General features: G+C 35.9%; 1 long non-coding RNA gene across 1 annotated transcript; it reads right to left on the bottom strand.

Annotated features, from left to right (window-relative positions):
* Positions 1–552: 552 nt before the first annotated feature.
* Positions 553–1,309, bottom strand: LOC148695692 (uncharacterized). The gene is made up of 3 exons (XR_015964876.1): positions 1,090–1,309; positions 766–984; positions 553–646 (listed from the first exon to the last, which is right to left on the bottom strand). It is a non-coding gene; the product is annotated as an uncharacterized LOC148695692 (long non-coding RNA).
* Between the last annotated feature and the right edge of the window lie 4,994 nt (positions 1,310–6,303).

Here is a 6,303-nt window from a genome sequence, read left to right as displayed (position 1 = left end):
TACGAGGTGAGCTCAGTCTTAAGGCCGACCACCTCTGCTGTTAAAGCTGCCATCACGCTCTTCGACTGTGATGAGAAAGAGGCTCTAGGTTCCCGGCGTCGAGCATTCCCCTTTGCCCTACAATACATCCCCAGCCTCCGCCCGAGAGTCTGATCCAAGGTCTCTGTAACGATCTGAAACCCTGCATCCTCGGGGGGATCCACAGACTCTAGCGGAGTCTTGGGAGGAAGCTGGGAGTCGGCCTCTTGAAGAACCAACCGCCTTTTCTCCATCATCGTCGTTTATGTAATATAACATGCAATATTAATAATAACATTGAAATAATAACCATGATACTTCAATGCGTAAGATAGTAATTACAAATGATAAATACTTACATGAAGGGACTCGGCCAACTCATCCTTGGGTTGAACATAAACGTATCCAAAGACATCGATCTCCAGAAAATTTGAACCCCCCCTGAATAGAACAAGATAAGAAAAATGTTAGTACGAATAAAAAAATTAATACTACTGTCATATTAAAAATTGAATATGAAAAACGTTATTATTACCTGCCGCTGCGCCTCCATCCTATATGAAAAGGGCCTCAAACCTGAATGGTTGAGAAGAGTCTTCTTCACCCGATTGATCTTGTTGGCTTTTGCCTTATTTTGTTGTACAAAAAATAAACGTATTAGTTCTAATTTAAATGAAATATAAAAAAAAATCAATAAACATTAGTAAGAAACGTATAATACTTTTAGACTTAATATTAAAAACGTACCATATAGCCAGGTTCTTGAGAATGACTGCAGAACCACACCCAATTTTCTTCCCAGTCATCAAACTCCTTCGGGCAACCCTTCTCAAGAGCAACTTGCGGATCATCAAATGTCTCAAAATATTGGTGTAGGTCGCTCTTCCATTGCTTGTACCATTCAGTGAAGAGCTTGTTGACGTAGGCCAACATATTATGGTTGATGTCGTTGAAATTGTAGTTCGTCTGCAATGTAACAAATTAATTACATAGTTTAAGTAATATATATATATATATATATATATATTTATAAAATTTAAAGGAAAAACAATAAAAAGGCAGGACACTTACCAACAAATATGAGCGCACCTTCATCTTCACCCATCTGGCATCACCTTCGAAGACTTCCATTGCATAAGGCATAAGGTTCGAACAACATGACCAATGTCGTGGGCCAATGTGTTATGCTGCTCCATCGTAGGTGCAGCTCGATGCCCGTCATCGTATCCGATCGTGATATGTCCGTTGGTCACCCGAGTGACCTTCGTCGTCTTTAACTGGCGACAAGGTCCTTGTGTATTTTTCTTTGCTGCAAAAAATAAAAAACAGTCAAACAAACACAACAAAGTAAACCGAAATTTGGACAGAACCTCCCCTAAAGTTATAACAATTCCCAAACCCTGGACATTATAATGAATAATATATGATATTCAACAATAATCACAACAGTTGAATGCTTCAGTAGTGGATGCCAAGTGAAATATTACATAGTGGATCTTGGGAATTTAAGTAGCAAATTGAAATTCTATTATGAATTGCTTCAACACTTGAAGACTAACGGCCTAACGCCTACCATGATCATTCATATGAGAATCCTTTATATAAATGACATGCAGAGAAAACTAAATTATCCACTTTACACATGTTCCGTCTACTTACCTAACTAACTAACTAAAGATCAAACTTAAAGTAGCTCCAGCTCAAATTTTGAACAAAATTAAACTAGTAAAACTCGGAATTAAGCAGAAAAATTGAACAAACATTTTCAGAGACATTTTGTTCCCTTCAAAGAACTAATGACCACCCTCCTAGCATCATTAGCCAATCCAATATCACATAGAACAATCTATATGGAGAAATCACCAAAGCATTATAGAAAAAAACAAAAAAAAAAAACAGTTATCATCGTGCGGGGCATTATTTAACTTTACCTTGTTGTGACCCCGAGGCATCGTTAGTGGATGCCGATGTCGTGTTGGGCGTGCAAGGGCGGCGGTGACCACGTTTGGTGCTAACAGGTAACGCCACTGATGAGGCTGATGACATCGGTGCCTAAGATACCTCAGGACCAACCAGATCAACCGGGCTGTGGTCCATTTCTGCCAGAGTTGTGGTAGCTGATGGAGGAGGCGGGGAAATTGAACGGGGTGCAGTCATCACTGCCTTACGACTTCTAATAAGGTTGGACATCTGCACAAATAGAAAGAAAAAAATTCATTAAGTATACATCAATCCAATCACATGCCTAATTGTGTGGCATATCACTCACACCAACCCCACGCATAACTAAATCAAGCATTTGAACCATATATATACCGTTAAACATTAACTAAATTAATCCCTAAATCCCTAAATCTGAAATCAAGCATAAAATTGACAATTAGACCATAAAAGCATCTTGACCTATATGCATTTCATTAAAGGAGAAACAAAAGAATAGTCCACTTACCTATATACATTTCCCCATTCAATTAAACAAAAATAGATACGGTACTTAGAGCCGATTGACTTGGGCAGCAGCGGCCTTATGTAGGCCTCCAAACATAAACACAAACATATCCTTCATTAGCTTTTCTCAAATTCATATGAGTTCCCCACCTTTCAACTGAGATTAAAAAAAAAAAAAAAAAAAAAAGAAAAGAAACTATGTCTCTATTTCTCATATGTGGAGAAACTGCAGTTTCAGAAAAAGAGGAATGCTAAGGACCTTTTGAAAAGAATTTTTTTTTATAGACTATTCATCATATTATAGTTATTAACCTAATGCTAAAGTTAGATCTCAATGTTATTAACCTATCACAACCCTAGAAGAGAAACCTACTGCAGAAGTGACGGATTATCTGATGGTTATACCAAATCAACGAGAGTGAGGTTAGTTATATTTGCATATAGAAATTTTTTTGTTGTAATTTAGTACCTACATGCTCTTAGTGTCAATAGACTCAACACATACTTGATCATTGAACTTAGTCCAACGATCATCATTCACTAAATTTAAGTTGTTGATCAAATTGAACGTTCAAATATGTACCTACACAATGCTTGTGGATACTCAAAAACAACCGATGCTTCTTACCATTACATGTCTTCGGTCATAGGACATGTGTTTAAAGTTGTATATCAGTATAAGTGCAAAGATATGTAAAGCTAAAAGTACAAAGATATATAAAGATATGTAAAGCTAAAAGTACAACTGAAAATTACATATCTAAAGATATGTAAAGCTAAAAGTACAAAGATATGTAAAGATATGTAAAGCTAAAGATATGTAAAGATATGTAAAGCTAAAGGTGCAAAGATATGTAAAGCTAAAGGTATGAAAGACTAAGGTAAGTGCAAAGATATGTAAAGCTAAAAGTACAACTGAAAATTAAGCAAATGAAGCAGACTTGGGCTTCACCAAGTCAGCAGTATTAACCCTTCACGTAGATTAATTAAACAAATGCGGGTTATCTCAAAGTTGATTAGTAACAAACAATTTCAATCCTACTCCTATTTTGCTAAAGCTAACCAATTAGTTAAATAAAAAATGCTTAATCCCCAAAAATCCTCTCTGTTTCTTATAGTCTATTGAAAAGAAAATTGTAAACCCTAATCCCCAAAAATCCAACCCCCGGCACCTAATTAAACCCAAATCCCCCTAAAATCGATCCCTTAATTCTCTAACCTAATGCTCTATAAAAGCCTCTCTCATATGCTGTATATATGATGATAATTCATGTTAAGGATTTAAATGTCCGAAAGGTGTTTATTTGATTCCATTCGTAATTAACTTCTAAAACATCTATGCTAGAAAATGTCATACTTCATACCATACAGGACATGATATAATGCACGTATAGATAATATGTTCAAGAAAGGAATACGAGTTATTACATCAACTAGCTAGGTCTTCTACCGTGACAGGACAATTTAAGTTTGATTCAAATTTATATGAAAATTATCTAAATGCAAACTGAAAGGTGAAAGAAGCATGATATGAAATATTCTTCTGTCCTGTAATTAACTTTGAGGAAAGGCAAATGAAAGCCACATTTACGGGCTGTAAGCTTGCCAACGAGAATCATCAACTAAATATTGTTGATGAGAAAGATGGATTGTTATACTAAATTTTCTAACTCACTTAAGATTGGTAGATTCCACGATTTGGCATCAGAATTTCATATTTTTGGTTGATGATTAATTGCAATCTAGCTGTTGATCAGAAGATGATTTGAATTATATTTGGATATATGCTTTATTATTCTTATCTTCACCAAAAGACTGTGTGACTTGTTAAATAGAAAAATATGTACCTAGACAATTATGCTAAAACCTTAAAGTTGGATGCAAAAACAAAAAATTCATATCGAAACAAACGTTGTTTGAATACTGAGTTTAAAACCCTCCCCCACTGACACCGAGCAAAACCAAGTCTTTACTATAAATCTAGCAAATAAGAAATCCCATCACATTGAATAGAAACAAGTATCACTTTTATTGACAGAAACATATACTGTACTAAATTAATTTCAAATCTCGTAGATGCTGTAGCAAATTAGCAATGCATTCTTAATCTCTCCCTTTCGACTTGAATCACAGACTTCCCCGTTCAAGGACGAAGCCATATATGGCACGCCGTTGCACATTATTACAATAAATTCAACAAGAAATTACCTTAATGAAGCTTCACTAAATTCATAGAACATGCCACATTATCAACAAAATGCAACAAATCAAGAAGCCAACTTTTCAAGGAAAAAAAAAAAACCCTTTAAAAAATCTAACCCCCAGCTCCTAAACCCTAATCCCCTAAAATCGATCCCTTAATTCTCTAATCTAGTGCTATGTAAACTGGAACCCCAAATTCCCCAAACAAGAATCGAAATAAATTAAAATTTTTTGAAATCTTTACCTTGTTAGCAGCGGAGATGGGTGGACTGGATTGTGGGCCTGGGTATGGGACTTTGGAGCACCGGAGATGGGTGTGTGGTGGTGAGGGTGTGTCGGAGGAGGAATAGAGAGTGCGAGGGGGCAAGAGGGTAAGAGGGCAAGAGGGAGGGTGACAGAGATTTAGTGAGAAAGAGAGAGGGAGGGTGTGTCGGAAGGAAAGAGTTTACAAAGACGAAGAGGTCAGGGGAAAAGTGTTTGCGATTTCAGTTTAATCCGAGGTTATTGTGCGACAAATGCAGGATATTTGTTGCGCAAAAAATTTAAATTTTCATGAAATTATTTTCGTGCCTGTTAGAAAGTCAAAATTTTTAGCTCCTTGCGTAACAAAAAGGAAATTAATATCTTGTTCATCGCGTAAAGAGCTGAAAATTTAATTTACCCGGTTCAATTTTTGTTTGAATTTATATTTATTGAAATAAAACAAAACAATTTATTTATAACATAAGATAAATAAATTACAAAAAAATTCATTTAATATGTTTTACATAGCAAGTCACAAATAAATTGCATTATTTATCATCCGAACTATAATAACTTTTGCTATTGTCGCTATCATCACTTTCTATCGTCCAATTCTCTTTCTCGATAGGTACGTCACCGTCGTCATTTGAACCCACTGCACCATCGTATCATCGATGATTACCGAGGTCAATTGTAATTGACTGAATCGGTTTTTTGATTGAAGCCACTCCTTGTATCTGAAATGGTTCTTGGATAAGATTTGTATCTCAAAGTGTTTTCGCATCATTTTCCATTGAAGATTCTAAACGTTGTTTAGCGACATTGTCGACGTTGTCGTCAGTAAGGTCTTGTTCTGGTATAGCATATGTGTTCATCTGATCTATCTTTCGAAAAACTTTCCAACCTCTCCTGGCTTTAAGGTCGTCATCGTACCAAGTTCTCTTAGTGTTCACAAATAGTAAGCCTTGATCAATTTTAACACTTCCTTGCCTATTTGGGTTTCTATCAAACCATCAACACTTAAACATGATCACTTGGCATCGGTCTTTGTAAAGCAATTGCAAGATAGTTGTTAGTTTTCCATAGAAATCAATGTCCATACTTTCACCTCCAGCTAGTACATGGACACCGTTGTTTTATGTACACAACTTGTCATCTCGTGCAACCCCCAAAAACTTGACGTCGTTAACATGGAAACCCGAGAACAATTCAGCGTGTATTGGGCCCAACGCCAAGTTATATAACTCTTCACTGTAAGTGGGGGAATTCAATGCTTTCAATTTATTCACCTAACATTATACAAAAACATACACCTGTTAGTTTAAGAAAATTAAATACAAAACACTTATAACTTAAATATTCGAGAAACCACTGTAGAAACAATTCTCAGTG

Source organism: Pyrus communis, chromosome 7 (genome assembly GCF_041283825.1).
Source record: "Pyrus communis isolate YQ-2024b chromosome 7, ASM4128382v1, whole genome shotgun sequence".
NCBI lineage: Eukaryota > Viridiplantae > Streptophyta > Magnoliopsida > Rosales > Rosaceae > Pyrus > Pyrus communis.
Note: the sequence above shows the minus strand (reverse complement) of the source record. Positions and strands in the feature narration are given on the sequence as shown.